Below are 15,346 nucleotides of genomic sequence, written 5' to 3' on the forward strand. Positions count from 1 at the left end.
AAATAACAGCTTGGCTGAAAGTTGGGGAAACTTGTGGTTCTTTTTCTCACATAATGAATAGTGTAAATACATGGAGCCATAGATCTTTACAGTAATCCAGATTAGCTGTTGCAGACTGAATCAACACTGGAAAAATTGAGACATATTGACAAACAACAAAAAGTTGCATTGCACTCAGCAGCATGTGCCTTATATGCTATACTCTAGTCATATTGTATAATGTGGCTGTGTTTTTCTTCTGTGAGATGTGTGTTCTGTGGTCTGATTATTGTGTGTGAACAGAATGATGTATGAAAATCTATTTGTGCAATTAATAACAGTATTATGAAAAGGATAGATTGCTACTCACCATATAGAGGAGGCAATAAGCCACAGACAGGTACAACAAAAAGACTGCAAAACATTTTAGCTTTTGTCTAAAAGGCCTCCTTCTGAAGCAGGAAAGCACAAACACATTCACACAGGCGCAACTCCCATACAAATTATCACTGCCTCTGGCCATAGTGATAAGTGACAGTGGTCATGTGAATGTGAGTTGTGCCTGTGTGAATGTTTGTGTGGATGTGTTTTCTGCTTCAGAAGAAGGCCTTTTGGCTGAAAGCTAAAATGCATAGCTTTCCAATTTATCCTTTTCATAATATTGTTGTTATTCCATCCTGGACTTTCCATTGATTGGTTGTGCAATTAATAAGCTAGTTTTTATTTTTCTGTGTCCTGTGCATTTTCTACCCATATCTTGTACATATTTTCTAATAATAAACATTTAATTTTCTTTAATAAAAGTTTTATCATTATGTATCACTACAAATATCTGAACTAAATGTGTTATAACATGTACATTATATAACATGAAAAATTCAATTAAGAAAATTATTAAATTTTTGGAGAGACTAAATGCTGGCCACTAGGTATCTACTGGAGGTACAATAACATATTTTTTTTTTATAGAAACATGTAAAATAGGTCACAGCATATCTAGTTTTTCTTCAGAGAGGATAGAAAAATTAACTATAGGAGATTGGACAGGGGTGGAAATTTATTTAAAGTCCAGGCTGACGGGGGCCCATCCCCATCTCATATAGTGACGTCTATTAAATGGACGCATTGTAAACACTGCTTTAACTGAAGAAAAGTTGAAACTAATAGAACCACTAATGTTTAAAAGCATTCCTTACTTGGGTTGATAAATGCTATATTACACAATATTTCAGCATTAGCACTACTGATTTCTCATGATTCTCTGTAACTTCATGCTCACTACACTTTAACATTCTGTGGAGGGCCAAAGTTTTCCAAACAAGCTGCATAATATTGGCCACTGGAGCTCTGGATGTATGACTACCCCCTATCCCTGTTCACCAGGCCCCACACTCAGGTGACTGTGGGCCTTGCTATGAAATTATAAGGACTAGAAGTTATAGTTTTTATTCTGATGCTAAGGAAAATATGCTCATGTTTAAGTTAAAAGATATATGTGGTATATTGTTTTACATTATCTCAACTTCAAACACTGCCTTAACAGTGGGAAATTATCCATAATGGGAAATCTTGCATGTAGCATTTAAGTATGCAACTCTACATCAGCATCAGCTGACAGGATGCCCTAATATGCAAAGCTATACTTTGTGTCCAAGTAATTTATTTACAAATGATATGCCTGGTTAAAATCCACATCGACATCTATGCTCTGCAAACAACCACGAGCTTCACGGCAGAGGATACGTCACATTGTACCAGTTATTAGGGTTTTTTCCATTCCATTCATATAAGTATATGGAGTGCAGAAGAATGATTATTTGAATCCCTCTGTATATGCAGTAACTATTCTAATCTTATCCTCATGATCCCTATGTGAGTGATACATAGGAGGTTGTAGTATATTCCTAGAGTCATCATTTATAGCTGGTTCTTGAAACTTTGTTAATGGATTTTCTCGGGACAGTTTATGTCTTTTTCGAGAGTCTTCCAGGTCAGTTTCTTCAGTATCTCTTGACACTTTCTCATGGAACAAAAAAACCTGTGAGCATTTGGTACGGGTCCCACACAGTTGAGAAATATTCTAGAACCAGTCACATGAGTGATTTGTAAACTGCCTCCTTTGTAGACTGATTGTTCACCTGTATTCTACCAATAAACTGAAGTATACTACCTGCTTTACCCACAAATGAGCCTATGTGATCATTCCATTTCCTATCCCTACCAAGTGTTACACATAGGTATTTGTATGAGTTGGCCAGTTCCAACAATGACTCATCATCAGATACTATGCTTTTTTGTTTTGTGACTTGCATAATTTTACATTTCTGAACAATTAAAGCAAGTTGCCATTCTTTGCACCACTTTGAAATCTTATAAAGATCTCACTGAATATTTATGCAGCTTCTTTCTTTCTTCTCCATTATAGACAACTGCACCATCTGCAAAAAGCCTGATTGTGCTATTAATATTGTCCATAGGGTCATTAATAGACAGCATGAACTTACCTGGGGCACACCCAAAGGTACTTATTCATCTGACGATGACTCTCCATCCAAGATAACATGCTCCATCCTCCCTACCAAAGGTCTTCAGTCAAGTCACAAACTTCACTTGCTAACCCATACAATTGTACTTTTGACAATAAGCGTAGGTGTGGAATTAGTCAAATGGTTTTTTGGAAACCAATAAATACTGCATCTACCTAACTGCCTTGATCCAAAGCTTTTAGTGTCATGTGAGGAAGGTATGAGTTGGGTTTCACATGATCAATGTTTATGGAATCCATGCTGGATGGCATTGAGGAGGCCATTTTGCTCAAGATACCACATAATGTTTGAGCTCAGAACATGTTCTCGGATTCTACAACAAATTGAAGTCCATGATATGGATGGTAGTTTTGTGGACTACATCTATTACCTCTCTTGTAGATGGGTGTGATCTGTGCTTTATTCCGATTACTGGGCATGGTTTTTTTATTTAAGGAATCTACAGTAGATAGTAGAAGGGGTGCTAACTCAGCCACAAATTCCATACACAATTTCACAGGGACTCCATTGGGCTCTGGAGCTTTGTTCAACTTAAATGATTTCAGCTATTTCCCAACAACACTGAAAATACTTATTTCATTAATCTTTTCAGTGGTTTGAGGATTAAAGTGGGGTAGATGTCCTGGATTTTTGTCTGTTAACAAACACTTGAAAATGGTGTTACGTATTTCATCTTTCTGTACCTTACATTATGTAAGCTTCACTGCTTTCCATGAGCACTTCAAACTCTGGCACTTACTTGTGAATGCTTCAGCAGTTTACCATTAGGATTTTAATACCCTCAACTGCAGGAGGTACTTCCTTCGATCTTACACTGATACTTCTGGGTTTCCTACAGCTATCAGTATCTGGACAGGATGGACAGCCACCTGATCTATAAAAACCTTTGTGTGCTCTCCACACACAATCTGCTACCTGAGTAGCAGCCTCTAATGTGTAGTGCACACTTGACCCACATAGGAGGACCCTACAGTTTTCAACCCTATGTTGCAAGTTGAGGAAGTCACAGCCTAGCTTGTCACAACCTTTGAAGTCTCTGGTTCCATCCTTCCACTTGACTTAGAACCAAAGTGTCACGGTTAGTTCTGGTGACAATACTGCAAATTGTGAGCTTTGTTGATACTCCACACACAACGCTGGTCTTCTCAAACTTCTCTGCTAGTTGCTGGAATGAGCCAAGTATGACCTCAGAACCCAGACAATACACATCAGTTGTTCCAACATGCACCACAATCTGCAGTTGGTTGCATCCTGTTCCCTCGATGGCTGCTGGAATAGCCTCTTTGACAGACTGAATGAGGCTCCCGGGCATACACATACAGTGCAACCAGTGTCCTTTGTGGCCAATTCCCTAAGGGGTACCATCATTCACCATATGTTTGAACTAGCAACAATTAATTGACCCCTACGCCTTTGTGTTTGCCTCCTCTTGACACTGGACAAAACAGATAACATGGGCTTAAATGTAGAGGCAATCTCCTTTGCAGAGCTGTTTGGAGATGTTCCACAATGCTGCAAAGTCATCTACATATATATCTATTAGATACTCCGCAAGCCACACAGGGTACCCTGTACAACAGCTTGTCAATTCCCCTCTCGTTCCACTTGCAAATAGAATGAGGGAAAAACGGCTATCTGTAAGCCTCTGTATGAGCCCTAATTTCTCATATCTTATCTTTGTGGTCCTTAATGTGACGTATGTTGGGCAGTAGAATCGTTTAACTGTCAGCTTCAAATTCTGGTTCTCTAAATTTTCTCAATAGTGTTTCTCCAGGGATTCTCTTTCGAGTTCCCAAAGTATCTCCGTAACACATATATGTTGTTCAGCCCTACCAGTAATGAACCTAGCAGCCACTTCTGAATTGCTTCACCGAGCGAGGTGGCGCAGTGGTTAGCACACTGGACTCGCATTCAGGAGGACGACGGTTCAATCCCGCGTCCGGCCATCCTGATTTAGGTTTTCCGTGATTTCCCTAAATCGCTTCAGGCAAATGCCGGTATGGTTCCTTAAAAAGGGCACGGCCGGTTTCCTTCCCCATCCTTCTGTAATCCGAGCTTGTGCTCCGTCTCTAGGTCAGGAGTCCACTTAGGTCAGGAGTCCACTACACGCAACATGCGGCTACACGGGTAGCAGGGGTTGTGTGGCGTGGGCTGGGCGGTTTTTTAGGTTAGATGGCCTTGGGCAAGTACAGAAAGGGCAACAGCCTCAACGGGTGCGGGGCAAAGTCAGGACATGCGGGGACCAAGCAGCAATCGGTATTGTAATTGTCAACTGTCGAAGCTGCGTTGGTAAAGTACCGGAACTTCAAGCGCTGATAGAAAGCACCGAAGCTGAAATCGTTATAGGTACAGAAAGCTGGCTTAAGCCAGAGATAAATTCTGCCGAAATTTTTACAAAGGTACAGACGGTGTTTAGAAAGGATAGATTGCATGCAACCGGTGGTGGAGTGCTCGTCGCTGTTAGTAGTAGTTTATCCTGTAGTGAAGTAGAAGTGGATAGTTCCTGTGAATTATTATGGGTGGAGGTTACACTAAACAACCGAACTAGGTTAATAATTGGCTCCTTTTACCGACCTCCCGACTCAGCAGCATTAGTGGCAGAACAACTGAGAGAAAATTTGGAATACATTTCACATAAATCTTCTCAGCATGTTATAGTCTTAGGTGGAGATTTCAATTTACCAGATATAGACTGGGACACTCAGATGTTTAGGACGAGTGGTAGGGACAGAGCATCGAGTGACATACTGAGTGCACTATCCGAAAATTACCTCTAGCAATTAAACAGAGAACCGACTCGTGGAGATAACATCTTGGACCTACTGATAACAAACAGACCCGAACTTTTCGACTCTGTATGTACAGAACAGGGAATCAGTGATCATAAGGCCGTTGCAGCATCCCTGAATATGGAAGTTAATAGGAATATAAAAAAAGGGAGGAAGGTTTATCTGTTTAGCAAGAGTAATAGAAGGCAGATTTCAGACTACCTAACAGATCAAAACGAAAATTTCTGTTCTGACACTGACAATGCTGAGTGTTTATGGAAAAAGTTCAAGGCAATCGTAAAATGCGTTTTAGACAGGTACGTGCCGAGTAAAACTGTGAGGGACGGGAAAAACCCACCGTGGTACAACAACAAAGTTAGGAAACTACTGCGAAAGCAAAGAGAGCTCCACTCCAAGTTTAAACGCAGCCAAAACCTCTCAGACAAACAGAAGCTAAACAATGTCAAAGTTAGCGTAAGGAGGGCTATGCGTGAAGCGTTCATTGAATTCGAAAGTGAAATTCTATGTACCGACTTGACAGAAAATCCTAGGAAGTTCTGGTCTTACGTTAAATCAGTAAGTGGCTCGAAACAGCATATCCAGACACTACGGGATGATGATGGCATTGAAACAGAGGATGACACGCGTAAAGCTGAAATACTAAACACCTTTTTCCAAAGCTGTTTCACAGAGGAAGACCGCACTGCAGTTCCTTCTCTAAATCCTCGCACAAACGAAAAAATGGCTGACATCGAAATAAGTGTCCAAGGAATAGAAAAGCAACTGGAATCACTCAATAGGGGAAAGTCCACTGGACCTGACGGGATACCAATTCGATTCTACACAGAGTACGCGAAAGAACTTCCCCCCCTTCTAACAGCCGTGTACCACAAGTCTCTAGAGGAACGGAGGGTTCCAAATGATTGGAAAAGAGCACAGATAGTCCCAGTCTTCAAGAAGGGTCGTCGAGCAGATGCGCAAAACTATAGACCTATATCTCTGACGTCGATCTGTTGTAGAATTTTAGAACATGTTTTTTGCTCGCGTATCATGTCATTTCTGGAAACCCAGAATCTACTATGTAGGAATCAACATGGATTCCGGAAACAGCGATCGTGTGAGACCCAACTCGCCTTATTTGTTCATGAGACCCAGAAAATATTAGATACAGGCTCCCAGGTAGATCGTATTTTTCTTGACTTCCGGAAGGCGTTCGATACAGTTCCGCACTGTCGCCTGATAAACAAAGTAAGAGCCTACGGAATATCAGACCAGCTGTGTGGCTGGATTGAAGAGTTTTTAGCAAACAGAACACAGCATGTTGTTATCAATGGAGAGACGTCTACAGACGTTAAAGTAACCTCTGGCGTGCCACAGGGTAGTGTTATGGGACCATTGCTTTTCACAATATATATAAATGACTTGGTAGATAGTGTCGGAAGTTCCATGCGGCTTTTCGCGGATGATGCTGTAGTATACAGAGAAGTTGCAGCATTAGAAAATTGTAGCGAAATGCCGGAAGATCTGCAGCGGATAGGCACTTGGTGCAGGGAGTGGCAACTGACCCTTAACATAGACAAATGTAATGTATTGCGAATATATAGAAAGAAGGATCCTATATTGTATGATTATATGATAGCGGAACAAACACTGGTAGCAGTTACTTCTGTAAAATATCTGGGAGTATGCGTGCGGAACGATTTGAAGTGGAATGATCATATAAAATTAATTGTTGGTAAGGCGGGTACCAGGTTGAGATTCATTGGGAGAGTGCTTAGAAAATGTAGTCCATCAACAAAGGAGGTGGCTTACAAAACACTCGTTCGACCTATACTTGAGTATTGCTCATCAGTGTGGGATCCGTACCAGATCGGTCTGACGGAGGAGATAGAGAAGATCCAAAGAAGAGCGGCGCGTTTCGTCACAGGGTTATTTGGTAACCGTGATAGCGTTACGGAGATGTTTAGCAAACTCAAGTGGCAGACTCTGCAAGAGAGGCGCTCTGCATCGTGGTGTAGCTTGCTCGCCAGGTTTCGAGAGGGTGCGTTTCTGGATGAGGTATCGAATATATTGCTTCCCCCTACTTATACCTCCCGAGGAGATCACGAATGTAAAATTAGAGAGATTAGAGCGTGCACGGAGGCTTTCAGACAGTCGTTCTTCCCGCGAACCATACGCGACTGGAACAGGAAAGGGAGGTAATGACAGTGGCACGTAAAGTGCCCTCCGCCACACACCATTGGGTGGCTTGCGGAGTATCAATGTAGATGTAGATGTAGATAGACCTCGTTGTCGATGGGACGCTAAACAGTAATCTCCTCCTCCTCCTCCTCTGAATTGCTTCAATATCTTCCTTCAATCCAACCTGGTTCAGATCCCAAACACTGGGGCAATACTCAAGAATATGTCGCACCAGTGTTCTACATGCAGTCTCCTAAAATTCTCCAAATAAACTGAAGTCAACCATTTTCATTCCCTACCACAGTTTTCACATGCTCGCTATGCTTCATATCACTTTGCAACGCTACGCCCAGATATTTAAACAACTGGACTGTGTCAAGCAGGACACTAGTAATACTCTATCTGAACATTACAAGTTTGTTCATCCCACTCAGCTGGACAAGCTTAACATTTTTCCGCATTTAGGGATAGCTTCCATTCATCACACAGACTGAAATTTTCATCTAAGTTGTCTTGTATCTTCCTACAGTCACTCAACTTTGACAGCTTATCGTACACCACAGCATCATCAGCAAACAACCGCAGATGGCTTTCCACCCTTCCACCAAATCATTTATGTATATAGAAAACAACAGTGGTCCTATCACACTTCCCTGGGCACTCCCAATGATACCCTTGTCCCTGATGAATGTTCGCTGTCAAGGGCAACATACTGGATTGTATTATTTAAGAAGTCTTCGAGCCACTCACATATCTGTCACCGTATTCTGTATGCTCATACCTTCGTTAACAGCCTGCAATGGACTGTCAAATGCTTTCTCAAAATCTAGATGCATGAAATCTCCCTGTTGCCCGTCATCCATAGTTCTCAGTACATAATGTGAGAAAAGGGCAAGCTGAGTTTTGTACCAGCGATGCTTTCTAAAACCGTGCTGATTCGTGCACATAAACTTCTTAGCTTCAAGAAAGTCTGTTATATTCAAACTGAGACTATGGTGCAGGATTCTGCAGCAAGCAGAAGTTGGGGATATTGACCTGTAATTTTGTGGGTCTGTTCTTTTACCTTTCTTATATGCTGTAGTCACCTGCACTTTTTTCCAGTCACTCCACATGAGCCTGAGGATTTATTTGTTTTCAACTCTTTGAGTTGCTTCTCTACTCCGGGTATGCTTATTTATATGTCATTCAGTTTCCATGTGTTGTGATATCTTCCATATTTTGGTCAATATGAGACACCACTTCCACCTTTTATTTCAAGCAACCTGTGTATTGTAGGAGCAGCTTAGCTTACACCATGCGATATTCAGCTTTCTGTGACAGCTGATGGATCGAAAGGTGTTAATGCTGGTTTAGCGCTTGACTGGGACTTCGGAGTCAAGGTGGAAAAACAAAATGTTTGGCAGTGTCCAAAGCTGTAGTCATACACTGCTTGGATGTGTTTCAGCAGAAAAAGAATGTATCAAACTGCTTATGAATGAACAACATAGGAATCTACTCTTGTGACTGATAGTCTGTGGGATATGGTTGTCCTACAATGTGGGGAATAAAACTTTACACAGGTCTGCAAGTGACATGGACCGATACATGTATTGGATCACCAAATATGCTCAATGTCAGCATGCAGACAGAAGAGAGGGATGTGGTAATATTGAGTTCTCTACCGGGTGACCTTAGTGAAGTTTTTATGGTTTCTGGTTTTACTCCATTGGATCTTATAGAAATAATGAGGGGACACACAGACACACACACACACACACACACACACACACACACACACACGGACACGGACACGGACACACACACACACACACACACACACACACACACACACACACACGCACACACACACGCACACACGCACACACACACACAGAGAGAGAGAGAGAGAGGGAGAGAGAGAGAGACTGTGCTGTCAGCGAACTCTCTGACTCCATTAACCTGTCATATTTCTAATGTAGTAATTGTAGGAATACAATAAAGTAGATCAGAACATATACAGGGCGATATTTGTAGACCATTGTTTGATATTAATGAAATGTAGGTTTTACACTTCTGTATTTCTTCGTGCAGTCCACATATACCTCGCTTGGTTGTGAATTTTGTCCTCTATGATAGTATGCTATTTTTCGTGTTGTGGTAGCTCTCTACCTAGTCAGTGATGGGTGGAGGACTAGACAGCCTTCTAATTGAAGAGTGCTATCAGAACATAAGGGAATGGAGAGATATAGCAGGGGTTCGTGACTTGGTGGGGGACATCTCTTACTCGTGGAAATCAGGTGGTTTCAAATGCTGTACATCAAAGACTGGAATATTCGTGAGAATACAGAAGGTAAGCTTATTTGTTTCAGTTCTAGATATTTGTCATTTATTATTGTTTTTCTGCCATGTTCTATATCCTGGACAACCTCCTCACTATGGATCAATTGGAATGAAAGTAAATCTAATCGAACCTAAGCGCTGCTATTATGAAAGGGGAGTTGAGATGCGACCTCTTTACCCCGTCCTCTAAGTGTTGCGGGCAAACATATTACAACCTCTAACATAATTCTTGAGAAGTAAGTGCAATAAGAAAATTAGGAGCTAATACAAATGTTTTTACTGAGAGACAAAGAGCAGCAGAAGTTTCATCTTTTGTTTACTTTATAAATAAGACAACATTCTTCCTTGTGTTTTGTGAGCCTATAAATGGATGATGTGACATCTTAATAGGTAGACTAGACTGGAATGGAGACATGCCTACACAGTATAATTGGTAATGTGTATAGGAATCAAGTAGAGTGGGATACCATCAAATTAGGACTATCTTACCATGATGGCATATGGCTCAAAATTGGAAATCTGACACTTCATGATACCAGGATGCTAACTACATGTAGAACTCTTTAGGAAGAGAATACTGAAGTAATGAGAAATGAACTGAGTAGAATAGAATGGGCTGGAATACTAACCATCGACAAACATATAAATGAAAGCTTTTCTGTGTTCATATCCAATATAAAAAATACATTAGACAGTAACTGCCCTCTTATTATCCTCTTATTATTAAGAGATGTAACCATAGCAATATGCATAGACCACAACATACAAAAAAATGGCACACCCCACACATCAATAAAATCAGAATCCTTCTACTCATGCTGAAGGACAAAATTCAAGGGAGTCAAGAAAACAAGAATAGACATATAAACTTAAGAAAAATATACAATTCTGATATTAAAGGGGCAAAAATGAAAGCAAATGAAGACTATATTTTAAATTCTGAAAACAAATGTTAAGCTGCATGGAACATAGTTAAAAGTTAGATAAACATGAGAAAAGACGAAATCAGTAACCCAATTAATTGTAGCACTCTCAACAAACACTTCATAAATTCAGTAAATGCCCATGTTCTAAAAAGTGACGATTTAACTGATGTGGAAGCTTTTCTTCTGAAATCACAGAATAAAACAGATAAAAGATTTAACTGGAGTAGAATAACAGCTACAGATGTAAATAACTATGTAAACAAGCTGTACAACTCCAGAACAGAAGAATACTATGGATTCAGTAACTTTGTAATAAAGGCTATAATTAAGGAAATTAGAACTCCTATACTCTACCTTGCAAACATAATCCTTGATGATGGCATTTTCCCTGATTGCCTCAAAATTATGGTTATACTCCCCATATACAGAAAGGGTGATGGAGGAATACCAGATAAGTATAGATCAATATCAGTTGTCCCTATACTGGCAAAAATCATAGAGATCTGCTCACACACACAGACTTACATGTGTTTTGAGAGCAATAAATTACTTAATAACAGCCAGTTTGGATGCAGAACTAATCAGTCAACCATAAAAGCTATTGAAAGTCTGATAATTGAAATCCACAGTGCTTTTGAAAGTAAACTGACCGCCTGTGCAACACTCACAGACTTAGGCAAAGCATTTGATTCAGTATCACATGAGATAATTGTTAAAAATTAGAAAATTACGGTATTGCAGGCAAACCACTTAATTTGATTAACTCATACCTAAATAACAGGTAATAGTTAGTGTAAGTGAACAATGAAAGATCACAACTAACGAAAATTAAGAGAGGAATTCCATAGGGTTCCGTTCTTGGACCCTTCCTCTTTATTATCTATGTTACTGACTTCTCAACCTATACAGCCTGGTCCGCAGCTCGTGGTCGTGCAGTAGCGTTCTCGCTTTCTGCGCCCGGGTTCGATTCCCGGCGGGATCAGGGATTTTCTCTGCCTCGTGATGACTGGGTGTTGTGTGATGTCCTTAGGTTAGTTAGGTTTAAGTAGTTCTAAGTTCTAGGGGACTGATGACCATAGATGTTAAGTCCCATAGTGCTCAGAGCCATGTGAACCATTTTTTATACAGCCTGCAAAAATGTTTTATATACTGATGATATGATCACGGTCTCCACAGGTGAGAGTATGCAAAAGGTGGTGGACAAAAATAATGAATAATCAAAATATCCACGGGTGTACTGCCGGTCTACAGTGTCCGACGGGCACAATATTTCGGCGATCATACATGTCTCCATCATCAGGTGAACTGACGGACTGAGCTCCTGTGAACGTGCCGGCACGGAGATCCGTACGCTATGGCTGCTCAGAGGGAACTGGGTTCGGTAGCGGCGGCTGCCGATTTAAATACCCTCCCCCTGCGGCGCGCTCCCTCCGCTGTCCGCGCCACGGTCGCGCGGTGGAACAGCTTGTGATGGCGTCTGAGATGACGTCGGAGTGATGGCTCTGTCCGCCGTGGTCGTCACAACTATACGTTGTTCGATTTACTCTTGATTAACCCAATCGCGGGTTCCCAAGCCTTGCTAAGATTATAGCCACAGTCACGGTTTATGAGGTCGTCATTGGTGCGAATTTCAATGGCCTCTCTAACAACGCTGTCCCAGTATCTCGACGTCTGTACCAGAATCCTCGTGCGTTCGTACTCCATGGCGTGATTTTCCGACAAACAATGTTCAGCGACCGCCGACTTGCTCGGATACATCAGTCGTGTGTGCCTCTAGTGTTCACGGCATCGATCCTCGACGGTACGCATCGTCTGACCAATATACGACTTGCCACATTGTCACGGAATCTGGTACACGCCGGCCTTCCTCAAACCGAGGTCATCTTTGGCGCTCCTCACCAGTGCACCAGTTTTATTCGGAGGACAAAACACAGTTCCGACCCGGTGTTTCTTCAAAATGCGGGCGATTTTCCCCGAGAGTGCGCCTGTATATGGAATAAACGCAGTGCCTACCTCCTCCCTCGTGATTTCATCCATCTTCACAGGTTGTGCTGTAGTGGTTGGGTTGAGAGCACGTTGAATCTGCCACTCTGAGTACCCATTTCTTCGAAATACAGTTCTCAGATGTTCCAATTCCTGGGGTAGACTCTCCGCGTCAGAGATAGCGCGCGCCCTATGTACTAGAGTTTTAAGTACCCCATTCATCTGTGAAGGGTGGTGGCAGCTGTCTGCGTGCAAATACAGATCAGTGTGCATTGTCTTCCGATACACCCATGACCTAGGGTGCCGTCAGCTCTTCTCTTGACCAAGACGTCAAAGAAAGGTAATTTACCCTCCGTTTCAGTCTCCATAGTGAATTTGATGTTGGGGTGTATGGAGTTTAGATGTGTAAGGAAGTCAAGGAGTTTATCCATGCCATGTGGCCAGGTGACGAACGTGTCGTCCACGTAACGGGAAAAGCAAGTAGGTTTCCATTCGGATGACGACAGGGCTTCCTCCTCGAAGTTCTCCATGTACAAATTCGCTACCTACGGTGAGAGTGGGCTACCCATGGCGACTCCCTCCGTTTGTTCGTAGTATTCTCCATTAAAAAGAAAATACGTGGAAGTCAAGACATGCCTAAAAAGTTCAGTGGTCTTCTCGTCAAACTTCTGACTAACCAATTCTAGTGACTCTCGCAGGGGTACCCTCGTAAATAAGGAAACGACGTCAAAACTCACCATGATATCTGACTCATCCAACCTGAAGCTGTCAAGGCGTTTAACAAAATCCACGGAATTACGGATGTGATGAGGGCATTTACCCACATAAGGACTTAATATTCCCGTCAGGTATTTGACCAACAAGTATGTAGGTGCCCTGATGTTGCTGACAATGGGGCGTAATGGTACCCCCTCTTTGTGAACCTTCGGGAGTCCATATAGTCTAGGCGGTACTGGACCTCGGAATAACAATTTCTTAGCGTCACCCTCCGGTAAATCTGCGTCCTTGAGAAGCGCCCTCATCTTGTTCTCCACCTTCTTTGTAGGGTCAACGCTGATCTTCCGGTAGGAATCGTCATTTACCAGGTTCTGCATCTTTTCAGTGTAGTCCTTATGGGATACAACAACTGTAGCATTGCCTTTGTCAGCCGGTAAGACAACAATTTCAGAGCGCTCCCTCAGATCACGAATGGCCACCCTCTCTTTACTGGTGATATTTGACTTCCTCGGCTTGGATTTCGTCAACGCACGACAAGTTTCACGACGTATTTCCTCAACTGATTCAGGCGGAAGTCGAGCTGCAACCCGTTCAACAGCACTAATAATTTCTGCGACCGGAGTGAACTTGGGGGTGGGAGCGAAGTTGAGACCTTTCTGCAAAACCGAGACTGCATCATCACTCAACACCATGCCACTCAAACTGATGACAGTCTTGCACGGAACTTGCGGAGATGGTTTGTCAAGGAGACGTGAGAACTTAGCTGTTTGACGTCCCGTTGCCTTCTTATGGGCGGAATCAGCTGCAACCCAGGTGACATCATCAATCCAATCCCAGGAAAAAGAAGTGAAATTACTAGCCAGTTGCAAATGTAGTTTGAGTAATTCCTGTGAGATAAACTCAAGGCTCCAGCGGGTGAACTGCACTCTCTCACGTACCAATGCGAGGCTGGCTCGTTTCTTGATTCTCTTAGCTGCTGCAGAATCGATGTGATGCATAACCTTAGCAAAATTTGGAACAACATTCTCGGAACGACATCTCTTTAGAAAGGCAAGAGTACTTAGCAAACGACATCTACGGTGGCGCAACTTTTCAAATTTCTTCATGCTGCGGTACATCTCCTCCCCGTAAAGGTCTATGTTGTGATTCTTGAGTTTCTCCCGGCGTATCTGATAATCAAAATATCCGCGGGTGTACTGCCGGTCTACAGTGTCCAACGGGCACAATATTTCGGCGATCATACATGTCGCCATCATCAGGTGAACTGACGGACTGAGCTCCTGTGAACGTGCCGGCACGGAGATCCGTACGCTATGGCTGCTCAGAGGGAACTGGGTTCGGTCAACTCAGTCAGACGCCGTCGCAATCTGTTTCACCGCGCGACCGTGGCGCGGGGCGCGGACAGCGGAGGGAGCGCGCCGCGGGCGGAGGGTATTTCAATCGGCCGCCGCGACCGGAAGAAACTCAAGAATCACAATAATAATAAATGTTTTGAAAAATGTAGTGTGTGGTGTATTGCTAACCAGTTATGTATAGACACAAAACGGAGGAAATTTATTTTAATTGGAAGGTATAGAAAGAAGAAAATCATATTGCCAAACTATTGGGAGTTAAAATAGACCAAAGGTGTCAAGGGATGACCGTATAAGCTATCTGACAGGCAAATTTGCATATGTGGTATTTCTGCAATATAAATTAAGATATTCAGTCAGTAAATGTTTATTGATGCTTTGTTACTACGCATTCTTTAAGTCACAGCTACAATATAGGATTATGCCACGGGGTAATTCAACAGGCACAAACTGTGTATTCAAATGGCAAGGGGAAAAAAAAAGCGGTTAGATGTATACAAGGATTGGGTCCAAGAGAAACCTGTAAGGAGCACTTCAGCCTAATAAACATAATGACCCTCCCAAGTCTCTATATG

The sequence above is a fragment of the Schistocerca americana genome, chromosome 2 (genome assembly GCF_021461395.2).
Source record: "Schistocerca americana isolate TAMUIC-IGC-003095 chromosome 2, iqSchAmer2.1, whole genome shotgun sequence".
Lineage (NCBI taxonomy): Eukaryota > Metazoa > Arthropoda > Insecta > Orthoptera > Acrididae > Schistocerca > Schistocerca americana.